General features: G+C 38.3%; 1 long non-coding RNA gene across 1 annotated transcript in view; it reads right to left on the reverse strand.

The window, feature by feature from the left end:
• The window catches only part of LOC138444873 (uncharacterized), a 69,579-nt gene that overhangs the window by 36,942 nt on the left and 15,649 nt on the right, over nt 1–16,988 (reverse strand). The window contains exon 2 of the long non-coding RNA XR_011258631.1: nt 1,067–1,106. This is a non-coding gene — a long non-coding RNA (uncharacterized lncRNA). The remainder of the gene's footprint in view (nt 1–1,066; nt 1,107–16,988) is intronic.

Genomic DNA, 16,988 nt, shown 5'->3' on the forward strand with positions numbered 1-16,988 from the left:
AAATGTGGGAGTGTACTTCATTCAACAAATATCTGAATTTACTTTACAGTTACTGAAATCAAAGTGAAATGATACTGAAATTAAGAAAAATAAATCAGTTGGAAAGAATTAGGTCTAGAAGTAGATCTAAGTGTATCTGGGAGTGGAAGTCACTGGGGAAGGAAGTGTAATATGCAATATACAAACAATTGAAAATTCATACGATACATGGAATTGGGATAATTGGCTATCAGCAAGAAAATAGTATCAACTTCTATTCATAACATCCAAAAGTAAATTCCAGCTATATTAAGGAACTAGACATACAACATGTAAAATCTTAAAAAAGAAAAATCAGGAAAACATTTATATAGCTATGGAATGAAACAAGCTTTCTTTTGCAAGATAGGGGGCAGAGTAAATTAACATATTTTTGAAAAAGCAATTCATACTATAAAGTACTATGCAATTATTTCATAAAGAATAAAATGAAAGAGTCAAATAAATAAACATGTATAACTACTGTGTGGTATAAAGCAAAAGAAGAGAAAATATTTACAACACATGTAAAACAGCAGCTTACTATCCCTCATACACGAAGAGTTTTTACAAATTAATTAGAAAATGACAGATGTGAACAGGCAATTCACAACAGAGGAAATACAAAGGACCAATAATCCTAAGAAAAGATGCTTGACATCTACATTAGTAGTCATTAGAGTGAAAATTGAAATACCTGGTCATCATTTGAGGTGGAGGGACAGTGTTCCTACTGGCATGAAATAACTTTAGACAAGACCTGACATCCACTGTTGTTAAGTTTTGGGGCTAATCCATACCATTGAACACTTGGTATGGTTCTGTAAATTGCTTCATTCCAAAAGTAATCTGACAGGATTTGTCAAGATATAAAAATACACAAAGACTTTACCTATAAGCTCAATTCTGGGTCGTTATCTCACAAAAATAAAAATAAAGTATATAAATATATATACAAGTGTGCTTATTAATTGAGGAAGGCAGGACCGTGTGATGGTTAAGAGCCTGGCCTCTATAGTTAGACTTGGGATTCACATTGATAACTTACCTTGTAAGTTATCCAATCCTATGTGCATCAGTTTTCTCATCTGCAGAAAAAGAAGATGAAAAATATATATCACATAAAATTTTTGTAAAGATTAAATGATAAGATGCATGTTAAGTGCTTAAAACATCATCTACTATATTTTAAGACCATAATAAATATTGGTTAATACTGTCATTCAGCATTATTTATAGTAACAAAAACAACCTGGATATCCATCAACAAGGATAATAATTGAATGGTACTATGAAACCATTGAAAATAATGAGGTACATCTGTATGCATACATTTTCCAAGATGCATTCAGTGAAAAAGTATAAGTTACAGTCTGATGTATAATGCCAATTTTAGAATAAGAGCAAAATGAAATAATTATTTTCCAGATGTGCCTATTTTTGTAGTGGGATAATATTTTGAGATATTAACCATTTCTTTTTCTTCCAATAGTACACCTTTTACACCCTTCTACCCTTACCCCCATTCAAGCCTCTAAACTGCTCCAGGTCTGTTGTTCCCAATGAGGTATGAATAGAGAGAAGGATCATTCTAGCAACTGGCTTCCAAAAAGTCAAACTTGCAGATATCTGAGGGTTTGAGAAGAGAGGGGTTGGACCCAACTGCCTGACTAAAAAGGATAATCTAACAGAAATTAAAATACAAATATACAAAACATCTTACAGAGATTCTTATTAAAGGTTGAAAGTAGATGCCCCCGGCTTGGGGAGAGATGAAAATGTATTAGAAAGAAAGCAGTGAGCATTGGAGGTGAGCCTGGAAAAAAGGGGCCCAAAACAAAATGCCTCGATAGAGCTGGGCAAGTGGAAAACTACAGCTCGGCTGGTGGGATCTAAGACTAGAGGAAACTGACCTCGACTTCCAGGTGGAGGCCAGGGAGGCTGGCAAGAGCCCACAGAGGAAATTGCTATAGGGCATCAGATTGGCAGAGATTGCCATGGCTCAGACACAGCACAGAAATCCACCTACCTGACAGGGTCTAACAACAGGGGCTGATGTGTCTGTGGGAACCGGTGGCCAAGGCCCAGATAAGGTGAAAGAAGTGTCAGTATTACCATGGTTACCAAGAAGCAGATGCTGCACACGCTGTACCTCCCACTCAGTTTCTGGGTACTGCACAACCTTCTCTCTGTCCCTGAAATGCTAGCCAATTTATAGGAAAAAGGAAGTTATTCTGAATAACTGAGACTGAGTGGCTACCTAACTGACAGGATGGAACCTCAAGATAGAAATTAATTTGAGCTAAAGAAAAAGTGTTGTATTTTTCCTCATCAAAGTTGTGGACTCATACAAGTTACATGAATTTTAGTGTGTTCATATATAGATGGTGAAAATACAAGCTGTTAAGAGGAATCATCTATCAGCAGGGGAGAGGCTGTATAGCTGGAAGGGGAAGGATAAATCATTAGTTTTAATTTAGATATTTCTGTAAATTTATATAGTTGAGTGAATAGATATTCCTTTTGTTAGTGAATTGACTGGAATGTTATCAAATGCAACAAGTGCAAATGTAACAGCAAGTTCAAAATCATTTTAGAGTACATGAGAAAAGTCAAGATTCAAACGCCTATTTTGGGCAAATTATTAATATTCCTGGGCCTCAGTTTACTTATTTATAAAATGAAGGGCTAGGTTAAGTGATTTATATAATCATGCCTGTTCTTAAAAAGGTACAACCAGATGTGGCAGAAAAGAGTTACATTTGTGAAGGACCTCATATAAGTAAAGGCCCTTGTAAGTTAATGTTTAATGATAAGGATTACAGGAACTATAGTGGAAAACCAAAACTGTTCCATGAAACAGAGGTATGTCTGTTGATCGCAAGTCTGCCACATACTATCTGGGTGACCTTGGGCAAGGCACTTTACACACTTTGGGTTTCAACTCTTTAAACATCGCTAAAGTAAAAACATCCAAACCTGTCTGTATGTTAGAATCAATCAGAGGCTTAAAAAAGAATCGCATGCCATACATCCAATAGGAATAGGTAAATGTACTACCAAAAACATATATAGTTACAGCAACACTATTTGTATTAACTCAAAACTAGAAACAATCCAAATGCCCATTAAAAGTAGAAGGAATAAAGAAATATTGATACATGGCAATTGAATACTACGGAGCAAGGGTCAGCAAACTTTTTTTATGTAAGGTGCCAGATAGTAAATATTTTCAACTTTGGCAGCCAAACAGTCTCTGAGGCAACTAAACTGTGGCATTGTTGTGTGGAAGTAGCTGTACCCAAGACAGAAAGAAATTAGTCTGAAGTCTTTATGATCCATGCGGGAGGCAGACAGGAGACCTGGCCTGGGTGCTGTCAGTTCTCTCTCTGTACCTCATTCTTATCTTGGTCTAGCTACACTGGCATTTTCTATTTTCCCTCAAAAGCACCAAATCCATTCCTGCCTTAAGATTTATGCACATACTATTCCCAGTGTTACCACAGTCACCCCAGGATCTTTGCCCATCTGACCTCTTCTTATCATTCAGGCTTACCTTCCAGGTACCTCGTCAGTCATGCCTTAACTGACCACCCAATCTAATTGCATCTCTGTGACTCTATCACACCATCTTTATCATATCACCTTATTTTCATCATAATATTCCCTTACCTATGATCTATTTATATTTATTGCCTGATTTCTCTGTGTTGAACATAACCTTTGTAAGAGAAAAGACGTGTGCTTCTTTCTATTGGAAAAAAATGATCCAAGACTCAGAAACAAGAGAAAGAAATTACTGGGCATACTTTTAGTTTTTAGTAGAGGGAACTGTCTAAAGTGGAGTGGTAAAGAAACTGCCTGCCTAGAAGAAGACGCAGGTTCAATCCCTGGGTCAAGAAGATCTCCTGGAGAGGGAAATGGCAAACCATTTTATGCCTGGAAAATCCCGTAGACAGATGAGCATGGTGAGTTACAGTCCACTGGGTCACAAAAGAGGTGGACACAACTTAGCAACTAAAGAACAACAATAAAACTATCTAAAGCAGAGATTAGCAAACCTTTGCTGTAAAGGACTACAGAGTAAATATTTAGGCTTTGTGGGCCAGAAAAAGCAAAACTAAGGCTATTATGTTGGATGTAGGTACTTATAATAACAAGAAAGAAAATAGTTTTCACAATTTTTAAATTAATAACATGATAAAATAATAATTGCTATAATTTTGATAATATGGGTCCATTAATATAAAGAATGAAATGTTTTGGGGAGTATACAGTTTTCTTCATTGCGGTCGAAAGTATGTTTGCAATCGATTGCAAATGTTTATCTGTATTAAGATTTTATATATCTCATCTATCTTCATGCATGTTGCTGCTGTTCAGTCGCTCAGTCACGTCGACTCTTTGTGACCCCATGGACTGCAGCATGCCAGGCTTCCCTTCACTATCTCCTGGAGTTTGCACAAACTCATGTCCCTTGAATCAGTGATGCCATCCAACCGTCTCATCCTGTCATCTCCTTCTCCTCCTGCCTTCAATCTTTCCTAGTATTAGTGTCCTTTCTAATAAGTGGGCTCTTCGCATTAGGTGGCCAAAGTATTGGAGCTTCAGCTTCAGCATCAGTCCTTCCAATGAATATTCAAGGTAGATTTCCTTTAGGATTGACTGGTTTGATCTCCTTGCTGTCCAAGGAACTCTCAAGAGTCTTCTCCAGCACCAGAATTCAAGAGCATTGATTTTTCAGCATCCAGCCTTCTTTAAGGTCCAACTCTCACATCTGTACATGACAACTGGAAAAACCATAGTTTTACTATATGGACCTTTGTTGGCAAAGTGATATCTCTACTTTTTAATACACTGTCTAGGTTTGTCATAGATTTTCTTCCAAGGAAAATGTGTTTTTTAATTTCATGGCTGCAGTCACCATTTGTAGTGATTTTGAAGCCTAAGAAAATAAAGTCTGCCACTGTTTCCATTGTTTCCCCATCTATTTGCCATGAAGTGAGGGGACCAGAGGCCATGATCATAGTTTTTTGAATGCTGGAGTTTTAAGCCAGTTTTTTTCACTCTCCTCTTTCACTTTCATCAAGAGGCCCTTTAGTTTCTCTTCACTTTCTGCCATTAGGGTGTGTCATCTGAATATCTGAGGTTATTGATATTTCTCCTGGTAATCTTGATTCCAGCTTGTGCTTCATCCAGCCCAGCGTTTCTCATGATATACTCTGCATATAAGTTAAATAAGCTTCATACAGGTTCAGTTCAGTTGCTCAGTCGTGTCTGACTCTTTGCGACCCCATGAATCGCAGCACGCCAGGCCTCCCTGTCCATCACCAACTCCCAGAGTTCACTCAGACTCACATCCATCAAGTCAGTGATGCCATCCAGCCATCTCATCCTCTGTCGTCCCCTTCTCCTCCTGCCCCCAATCCCTCCCAGCATCAGAGTCTTTTCCAATGAGTCAACTCTTCGCATGAGGTGGCCAAAGTACTGGAGTTTCAGCTTTAGCATCATTCCTTCCAAAGAAATCCCAGGGCTGATCTCCTTCAGAATGGACTGGTTGGATCTCTTTGCAGTCCAAGGGACTCTCAAGAATCTTCTCCAACACCACAGTTCAAAAGCATCAATTCTTTGGTGCACAGCCTTCTTCACAGTGTAACTCTCACATCTATACATGACCACAGGAAAAACCATAGCCTTGACTAGATGGGCCTTAGTCGGCAAAGTAAGGTCTCTGCTTTTGAATATGCCATCTAGGTTGGTCATAACTTTTCTTCCAAGGAGTAAGCGTCTTTTAATTTCATGGCTGCAGTCACCATCTGCAGTGATTATGGAGCCCAAAAAAATAGTCTGATACTGTTTCCACTGTTTCCCCATCTATTTCCCATGAAGTGATGGGACCGGATGCCATGATCTTCGTTTACTGAATGTTGAAGTTTAAGCCAACATTTTCGCTCTCCTCTTTCACTTTCGTCAGGAGGCTTTTTAGCTCCTCTTCACTTTCTGCCATAAGGGTGGTGTCATCTGCATATCTGAGGTGATTGATATTTCTCCCAGCAATCTTAATTCCAGCTTGTGCTTCTTCCAGTCCAGCGTTTCTCATGATGTACTCTGCATAGAAGTTAAATAAGTAGGGTGGCAATATACAGTAGGTACTGCCAGTTTCTGAGAGAACGTGATTCAAGTGAGCATACTCATTGTTTGGAAAACATTCATAAAATTAGATTACATTCTCCTCTTAATATTTGCTCAGAAAATCATAATAAAACTTTACCACTGCTAGGCCATCAGAAGAAGAAAAGAAAGGAGGGGGGGAGGAGGAACAAATAATTAGCCTGGCAGTGCTTCAATAAAACTTTATTTATAAAACAGAAGGTTGACCTCCTATTTTATAACAATGAGAACAAACAAACGGTAACTACATGCAGCAACATGGATGCATTTCACAAGCATTCTGTTGAGTCAGAGAAGCCAGATGCAAAAGAACACACGCTATGAGGCTCCATTTATATAAATTTCAAAAATAGGGAAAAGTAAGCTATGATCCTAGAAGTCAGAATATATGGTGGTTACCTTGGGAGAGAGTGACTAATAGGTAGTCCAAAGAGTTGTCTTCTGGACTGGATTGCTTTGCTAATTGGTTTGAGATTGTATTTGTTTCATGAAAATTAATGAGAGTACCCTTACAGGATCTGTACTTCTTCTTTTTTTTTTTTTTTTCTGATACAAGGTTGACCTCAGTGACAAGTTTACATAAAAATTAGATATTTCAAGATCTCATCCTGTAAGAATCTGAGTTAGGTGGTTGGCAGTGTGGCCTGCGACTCTGTCCTTAACCCAGTCTTGTGGAGGTTGGTGACCTGCCAAGGGTCACGTCATGAGGAGAGCTGACCCAGCAAGCTCTTGCCATGCTGGGCATGGGGTGAGTCAGCTGTACAGAAAGAGAGCACATGCAATGCCTGTCCTTGAGAATGGACTGGTAATGAGCTAACAGAAGCCAAGGTTACATTCCAGACTTTAACCTGGACTAATATTTGCACTATCACCTGAATATTCTCATTGACTTCTGCCACTTGGGCAGAGCACCAGTTCAGAGTTTTGTAGGTTACTAGAGTTGCTGGGAAGTTGCCAGAAAGCTTTCAGAGTACAGCATGAGCAAAGCAGCCTGCTCTCCAAGCAGATGGTCCCGATGCTCTTTCTAGTTCCCTGATCCTCTTATCCTTCTTACAAGTTGTTGTGACATAGCAGACACAACTGGAAGTTTGGGTTGAAACAGAAAGAAGCTTCACATGCTGGTTTTGCAATTTGTTTGCAAATTACTGAATTTTACCCAACTATAATTTTTCTCATTTGTAAAATAGGCATAAAATCTATTCTCACTTGCTTTATCTTCCCTACCCCAATGACATGCAAAGTTTCTTTTCCTCTTTTTTTTAAAACTCAATATTCAATTTATTCAATACTTTTTCATTCAATATTCACTTATGTGCCAAGTACTATTAAGGCTTTGATAATAACTGTCTCATTTAGTCTTTGTCAGTAAGGAAGGTTCATTTATGAACCACATTTTATACACGAAGAAACTAAGAATCAGAGAACTAGGTAATAAGAGGTGGAACCAATTTCCCACTGAAGAAATCGAACTGGGAGTCTAACCCTTAAACTCTTTTGAAAGATGACAGTGCCTGGCAGCTATGACTGTGTCTGGCCCATGGATGACATTCAGTAGGTGTTAACTCTGTGTTTCATTTTTCCTCAAAGAGCTATGAATAAGACCTGGGCCTAGACAGTGAGAAAATCTGGATTTTAGTGGCTTGGTAAGTCACTTTTATTTCCTTACTGGTATAATAAAGACTCCAGATTGGGTAAATCTGAAATGTCTCTCCTTAGGCTGAATGAATTTGTACTCTCTATGAATGCTTGCTTCAAACAGAAAATAAGAACCTACTAATCTCTGCAATGTGAAAGCATGTGGCATAGAAATGCTCCCCCACACCTGCTGTGAGTCCCTAAAATTCACCTACAATGGAAGTAGTCTTGTTAAAATAATCTATGCACTTTTGACATCTTGACAACTTGGCAGATAATGCTGAATTTTCTACAAATTGAAAAGTGTTGATGGTCATGTAGTTGGTGGAGATGGTGCTGATAAAATGTAACCCTGTTTCCATATGGGATGATTTCTTATGAAGGCAAAGTTGGAATATAGATCAGCTTTGGAAATCATTCAACCAACAAGTATTGTAGAAGACACAAATGGCAAATCCACAGGATAAACTAAAGTATGACTTATATCACTCACTTTCTGGTTATTTGCCAGCATCTAAAACCCAATTAATATTTATGGGAGAATGAGTTTTGTTCAAGTCATTTGCTAAAGTAAAAGCAGAGGTTGGTTTGAATACTAAGCCAATATTTTGCAGAATTTTAGAATAAGTTTAAAATAAGTTGTTATAATTTATGGACTGTAGATAGAAGCATTACATTAAAAAATAAACCATTAAAAACCACTATTAATTTTGGATGGCACAACAGTCAGCAGGTTGAAAGATTTAGTGTTCTAGTAATAAGAGTTTGGAATTCCAAAACATAGAAAAATTGACATTTTTACTGCTTTGCTTAGTTTGGTTTTATTCCAGGAAGTTAGGAGACACTGGGCGAGACAGTATAGATGACAAGTCATGATGTGAATGTTTCCTATGAAACAGGAAATGCTCTCAGACCCTGCACATGACTCCACAAAGTTTGATCTTTGTTTTCAGTACATCCATTTGCTTCTTTTTACTTAATACTATGTATTATACCCAGAACAGACTGAGAGAAAGTTGCAGTTCAAAGGTGATATGCCTGCCTTTAAAGAAATTGCTCTTGTGGCACTGAGGAATAAATGAAGATGCTTTTTATGATTTAGCTTCTTATTTGATATATTTGATGTGTGCTGTGCTTTGTTGCTCAGTCCTGTCCAACTCTTTGCCACCCCATGGACTATAACCTGCCAGGCTCCTCTGTCTTCTCAGGCTTCTCTGGGATTCTCCAGGCAAGAATACTGGAGTGAGTTGCTATGTCTTGCTCCAGGGGATCTTCCCAACCCAGGGATCAAACCCATATTTCCCACATTGTAGGCAGATTCTTTACCATCTGAACCACCAAGGAAGCCCAAGAATAGTGGAGTGGGTGGCCTATCCCTTCTCCATTCCTGACCCAGGAATCAAACCAGGGTCTCTTGCATTGCAGGCAGATTCTTTACCAGCTGAGTGACCAGGGAAGCCCATATTTGATATAAAGGGATATATAAATGGAGTAACCTTTCTAAGGATCTCATAATAAAACTTTTCAGTTCCCAAATGCTGGTGATTTTGAACGCATACACATACATGCATATATATAATTGGTTTTCAAGTGATTTCAGATTTTTAAAAAAGGAATCACTAAAAATCAGCTCTAACAATGAACACAATTTGAATTTTTGTTTTTGAGCTATTACTGTTTAAGTCATGCAAACTTTGGGAATTAATTACCCAGAATATTTTGAGACTGATTCATGCTGTCTTTTGAATCTGCTTACTTAGAAGTGTCATGATAATTTTTCTTTAAAACACCAGAGTTGGCTTCAGTTCAATGCTGATGCCATCCATTGTCCCAAAGGTATGCTCTTATTGCTGCAAAAAAGAAAGAAATATATAATGCATTTTTAAATTATTAACTAACGCTAGCTGAAACATGGAAATTCACAATAACAGTAGTACAAAGTTATGGTAAAAATCTTCCCTCCTACAAATATTTTTGATGGAAATTATAGCAACATTACTTTAAGCCAAACCAGAGAACTGCAATAGAATGATACTCTTCAGTCCATTCCTATACAAATTTTTACTGCAAAAGTCCCAGTTTTTAGTATCATTTTTAAGGCACCTATTTGGCCATTGGGTGAGGGGGTAGAATATCAGCTGTTAGCACTTGAAAAGGGAGGTGAGGTGTTGGTAGAGTCATGTTCTTTCTGAAGTCCTCTCCCAGTTTTTGGTAGCCCCCAGGTATCCCTTGGTTTATAGTAGCACAGCCTTCTTTATATCACCATCTTCTCCATGTGTCTAGATCTTCACAAAGTGTCTCTGTATGCCTTTCTAAGAGAGTGTTTTTAGTCTAAGGGCCCACTCTACTTCATATGACCTCATCTTAACTAATTACATTTGTAACAACCGTCTTCTAATTATTTGAAGGTCATTCTGAGGTGTTGGAGGTTAGAACATCAACATATTTTGGGGGGCTGAGGATACAGTTCAACCTATAATACCTGCTTTAGATATTCTAGATACTAGGATTACAGAGCGAGTATGACAAAATTCATGTCTTCCAAGTGCAAGGAGATTGACATGAAACAGAAACCAAGAATATCAGTTAGTGCTAAGGACTATGTGAACAATTTTATAATAGGGCACCTACTTAGGTTAAGTGATCAGAACGATTTGATCTGTAACCTTTAAGCCTTTTGCTGAGTTCCCAAGATAAGATGGAGTTGTTGTTGTTCAGTCGCTAAGTTGTGTCTGGCTCTTTGCAACCCCATGGGCTGCAGCAACCAGGCTCCCCTGCCGTTCACTATTTCCTGGAATTTGCTCAGATTCATGTCCATTGAGTTGATGATGCTATTTAACCATCTCATGGAGGCAGCCATGTAAATATGGAGAAAGAGGATTCTAGGCAAAGGAAACCAAGGATCCCAGGGGAGGAAGAGCGGGTCCTTCCACTACTGCTCCCCACAAAGTCTGTCAGCACAAAGGATTTCCTTTCTTTTCATGAATTTATGTATCGCTTCACAAATTATTTACGTGAATTTCAGCTTCTAGTAGGTAATTTTCTGTGAAGTTTTGGATGAATGGAATAGTAACCCAAGGAATGGAACTTTTTGTGTTCTAAAACAGAATATTCATCTTTAATTTGAAGACAGTGTATTGTTTTGTGGACTAGGAGGCTATTTTTATAGTTTGACAGCTACATCCCAAATATAACTGAAATATCATTGCAAATGACTGTAGAAAATAAAGAAATCATTAGGGACCTGAAAAGTCTTACTCCTATCACCTTGGAGAGAGAGAGTGAAGTCGCTCAGTTGTGTCTTGACTCTTTGCAACCCCATGAACTGTAGCCCGCCAGGCTCCTCCGTCCATAGGATTCTCCAGGCAAGAATACTGGAGTGGGTTGACATTTCCTTCTCCAGCAGATCTTCCCTACTCAGATATCGAACCCAGGTCTCCTGCCCTGTAGGCAGACTCTTTACTGTCTGAGCCACCAGGGAAGCCCCCAAACAAACAAGAGCATGATGCATTGACCGGGAATCAAACCCAGGTCTCCCATGTGGGAGTCAGGAATTCTACCACTGAACCACCAACGCCCCTATTAGAAGAAGGTTCTTAAGAAAGTGTGGCCTATGTCAAAAGTAGCTGTATCTTATATGGTGATAGCAAATCTGATTTGCACCAATGCATTCATAAAATACATTAGTTATCATTTATAAGAAAATCATGCTCAAATTTATCTTTCCATTAGTTGGAAATAATGTATAAATAGTCATTTTGGTGTAATACAGCTACTTTTGACATAGGCCACACTTTTCTAAGAACCTTCTTCCCTTTTTAAATTCTGTAATATAAGACACAGTGGTCTGAAGCTGGGCTCTAAATTGTTTCACCTCAAGCAAAATTGAAAACATTTTATGATAAGGGAAACCTGCAGAGAGATTTAAAGACTAAAATCTTTTGCATGTTTTCTAAGTCAAATTTGGGTTTGCATATTTAATATTGTTAGGAAGATTCACAGTAAAATTGGGGCACTTTTTTGATCTCTGTTGTTTGCAGACATAAGCATATTTTACTCAATGAATTATTAACTTCTCCATAAGCCTGTCAGTTTTTAGAAAAAGATCAAGAACTTGTAAAATAATGTGTCAGAAACTGTGATTCAGAGAGAACAAATGCATCCAACTCCCAGAAAAACCTCAGAATTGACCCAATGGAGTCTTAAACAAGAAGCTTTCTAAGCATATGGTTGCTTCACAGTACCTTTCTATGAATTTTCTCAAACAGAATTTCACAAGGGCCCATGGCACTCTTAAGGTACTCAAAATTTAAAATTGCTTATCTTTTCATTTGGAGGGGGGGGTAGATTTCCAACTAGTCCTTAAAAATTAATCAAATTAGTGACACTCTTCCTGTATAATAAACATGTCAAGAAATTTACAGGAGAGCTGCTCTTTTTTATTGCATTAGAAGAACAATATTAGGAGTTTCAACACAAGGTCAATTCTACTCTATCCCTTTGGGTTCTTCTTCTGCTGCTGCTGCTGTTAAGTCAATTCAGTCGTGTCCGACTCTGTGCAACCCCATAGACAGCAGCCCACCAGGCTCCCCTGTCCCTGGGATTCTCCAGGTAAGAACACTGGAGTGGGTTGCCATTTCCTTCTCCAATGCATGAAAGTGAAAAGTGAAAGTGAAGTCACTCAGTCGTATCTGACTCTGCACCACCCCATGGACTGCAGCCTACCAGGCTCCTCCATCCATGGGATTTTCCAGGCAAGAGTACTGGAGTGGGGTGCCATCACCTTTTCTGTGGGTTCTTCTAGACTAGTCTAAACAAAGGAGCCCAGCATTCACCTTTGATGGGATGCAAAAGTCAGTCGACTCTCCCCTCATCCCATACCACCTCCACCTACGATTCCTGGATGCATTAGACTGAGGCATGCAGTATCTGGTGTCCAAGCCCAGGGGACAGGCACCATGAGTACTGCAGCTACTAAACCTGATCTACTGGGACAGCCAGAAAGGAAGCCAGTTCTTATTCAGCTGGGTTTTCTGTTGCTTCTTAAAGCCCACAGTGATGATTTTGAGAGGTCTGAGTGAAATGCTGGAACCCTGGAAGAATCAACAAATGAGCTATGAATATTTTATTAGTACTATTAATAGCTCATCAAATAATGAACGGAGGCTGGTTGATTCAAAATTCGTATATAAATAACTGCTCAGAGTCCATTGTTAGTAGCTGCTGAGAATTAAGTTCTACTCTGTAGCCTGCTCTAGTGAAAATACGTACGTATAAATCTAATTTGAGAGATAGGAAGGTGGGAATCCAGAATATAGAGAAGCCTTTGAACTTCCTTTGACTGAGACAAACATAGGAAGTTATCACTTTCTACTTTTCACATCACAATCAAAAAGACTCCTCCTTCCTTTGGTTCTGGAAGTGAAATGCAAGAACAGGTATGAGTCTCTTGGCTTTTTGCTTGTGTTCATGTTCCTTTTGTGCCTCTCAAGTCTTGCACATCAGTAAGTAAGTGAAGACAGCATGTGCAGAAAGAAAAACATGCCCTTGAAGTGGTTTGCAGCTTCAAGGAACAGAACAAATGTCAGCCTAGGGAAACAGCAACTTACTCAAGGTCAAAACAAATGCAATTTGCTGTCTTAGGGAGAACAACTTGCTGATACAGGTGAAGGAGCACTTTCTTCACATGAGAACCACACCATCTTGGCAGGCTGTTTGAGCAAACCAGGCTGCAGTGAGGAGTTTTTGTTCCAAATCTTTCACTACCTCACTCTGACTTACTACCAAAGACTGCCCAGGCATGTAGATACTAGTGAATTCTGTGTTTATCAGCAGGGACTGAGAAAATGAAAACTGAAGAAGCTTCACAGATGTGGGTTATTTCAGAAAAGTGGAGAAGAGAGGGAGGAAGATTGTAGATCTTAGGGAAAACATTAATATTGTGAGTCAGATGCACCTGAGGTTTCCATATGCTTTGCAGATTTAATTTCTGTGGTGAAGCGCACATCTTCTTCCTTTGTTTACTCTTCCACATTGTCTTCTTGATTTTCCTCCAACTTGAGATTTCTTCTGCTGGATTTTAAAGCAATGATTTTAAATCAGGCTGCTCTGGCCTAGGCAGATTTGTTTGATAACAATGGTTTCCTAGACAATAACCAGAGAAAAGCAAGTAACAAACTAAATATTTCTAGAATCAACATTTTAGCAAAGAAGACTAATTGGGGTGAACAGACCCCAGTTTCTTGAAACTGGAACTCTACTTCGTCCAAATTCCCCAAATAGTTATCTCTTTGTTGTATCTGACCATGGAAAATCTCATTGCTGTAGTTCAGAGAAAACGAAACACAGTAAAAAGTATTGCTCCCTTCATAGTCCAAGTAGGTCAGTTGCAGACATGAGAGAGGTGGGAGCAGGGAGGAAGAGGGCTGTGCTTTACATAGACATTCTGAAATCCAAGATCTTTTCATCTGTGATGGGGTCGACAAACTACAGCCCCCAACTCAAATCCAGCCTAATTCTAGAAGCTAAGAAAGGTTTTTACATTATGTATCCTCAAAACCCTAATATACTTATTATCTGACCTTCAGAGAAAAAGTTGGCTGACTTCTGATAGTGTCTGCAGATCCCTAGAGCTTTAAAGTGCTTTGCTGGGTTCCTGGAACAACCACAGATGAGGAGAAAGAGGGCATGGAGGATTTTGTGGGAGGTGCTAGAACAGGGCTGGAGAAGAATGATGCACCGGTATCTGCACTGCTTTGGGCAGAACTCAGTCACACGGCTGCAGCTAGCTGCAAGGGAGGACAGGAAATACAGACCAGCTCTGTGCCAAAGAGGAAGATAAATCTGGTTGATGAAAATTCTGGTGTTACAAAGCCCACAAGATTAACTACTCACAGAATTAAATAGGCAGCTGTTCAAGAGTTCAGGAAAAGGCCAGAGTGCTGCAGACTGAGGTTATGAGGTTATCACAGTGGTTTCCCAGAAGAGGTCAAACTATGATGGTCAGTCATCAAGAGGATGGGAAATACAGGTAACTGGCATGAGATAGTCAAAGCACAAGGGTGGAAAAGGGCTTTATGCTTTGCCAGGGAATGGTGAAGTCTTGCCCAGGGAATCATACTTAACAAGGAAAGAGGCTTCCCAGGGAGGAAATTTCTAGGAAATACTCTTGGAAGATTGGGTTCCACTGGTAAAGGTCTTGAGTGTCAAACCGAGGCAGAAAGTATAAAGGGAGGCCAACTTCTAAAATTCATCCAACCAGGGATTTTTTCCTTCTGATTTTTAATTTGTTTATTTTTGTTCTATGACTACATTGTCTATGAGTCTGTAAACACTGTGTCCTGAGTTTCTTCACAGATTTCTCTGGGTGAAGGTTACCTTCAGAAGATAGGAGCGTTAGGATTTCAAGAAAAGAAATGAAATTGTAAAAAACTGACCCATCTATTTTGAAAAACTCAAAATTGTCAATTATGCATTTATAGGAGTATATGATAATATTTATGCTGTTTAAAGAATAATAATAAAATGAATACTCACGCATACATCACCAACATAAATAGTAATAAAATACTATCTATATTTGTGATCCCTCCACCTATATAGGGTCTCTTGATCACATCTCCCTCTCTCTATTGCCCCTTCCATGAAACAATAATTCTGCATTTTATGTTAGCAATTATGTTGCTATTCTTTATAATTTTACCACTTATATATGTATCTCTATAAATATATGATTTAACTTTACCTATTTTTTGACTTTCTGTGACCTTTTTTCTCAATTTTCATTTTTAAAATTCATGAAAATTGCAGCAGCTTGTAGCTAGTAGATAATTTGTTTATATAAGATTCTACTGTATATTATCCATTATACTCTAAATGGCCATTCCTTTTTCCTTTTAAATTAGGGAAAACTTATCTCTTCCAAAGAAGGCATTAAAATGAATAGTAACAAAACAGAACAAAATAAAACCAAAACCAGGAAATGGATGCTAGTGATGTTTAATTTGATTTGCTATGACATTTACCTGTATTCTTTTTGGTGGTTTGCTTTTTTTAAAGCACCAGTTCCTGCTGTGTTTGAAGAGCTCTGTCTACTTTAGAGACTGCCCCTGTCCCCTAGTGCTCCCCATGCCAGTTAGGGCTCTTTAAGGCACTTTTGTGCTACCAGGTCTCAGATTCCACTTCAAAACATTTTTTGTATGGGCCTTTGTGGGAGAATTTTTTTTTTTTTTTGCAGATCTCAGGCCATTGACAACATATGACTTGGCTTTTAAAATCCAGTGCTTCTAGTTATAATGTAACTCTAACAGTGATAATTTTATGTTAGTCATCTACATTGTTGGACTTTTGTCCTTGAGTCTTTGATTCAATTTTGTAAATGAAATAGGCCCTTGTCTGCTTTACATCTTGAGTCTGGCTAAAAGAACATTCCTTAGCTCCAGTTGATACATCCATTAATCCATCCAGCCAGAAAGCTTGGAAATCCTGAATCAGTACCTGGGGAATATCCATGTACAGTTACCTGAGAGAAACTCATCTGTTCAAGGCTCATTATCTAATGAAGTTTTCAAGAGTATATACCACCACCTGACCTCTTCCCATAGAAGGAGTCTAGAAAATGCTTCTGAGAGTGATGGAACATTTGCTTAATCATTTCTTCAAGTTTCTTTTCCTTTTTGTGTATATTTCAAAGGCAGGTTTCACTTCTAAGTAATTAGCATACATTTGCCTCATGAGAACAACTTGAGTTGCTTGCAAAACTCATTTTTAAGCTTCTTTGCTTAAAGCAATCAGTTCCATAAATTATACATCTGTTACTTGATATGCATTTTCCAATAGGTAGTCTAAAGCCATCCCACATGAATACTCATTTTCACATTAAAGGTAGAAAAGGCCTGAAAGCCTGATTTTCTGGCACTTTTTTTTTTCTTTTTTCCTTTTGCCAAGAGGCAGACACTGTTCTTTTGAAAAACCTATTTATTCCTGATGGGAAGTTTTATTTCTATCTTCAGAAACATCACTTTTGATTTGTATAATCAGTTCAGCAAACTGCTTCTTAAAGTGATAAATAAATATTAAATTAAACTTGCAATTAGAGTTTACTAAAAATATAGGTTGCTATAATTTTGTTGGTGATAGAAGTACAGAAGTAGAAATGATTAATG

Source organism: Ovis canadensis, chromosome 8 (assembly GCF_042477335.2).
Source record: "Ovis canadensis isolate MfBH-ARS-UI-01 breed Bighorn chromosome 8, ARS-UI_OviCan_v2, whole genome shotgun sequence".
In the NCBI taxonomy this organism is placed as follows: Eukaryota; Metazoa; Chordata; class Mammalia; order Artiodactyla; family Bovidae; genus Ovis; species Ovis canadensis.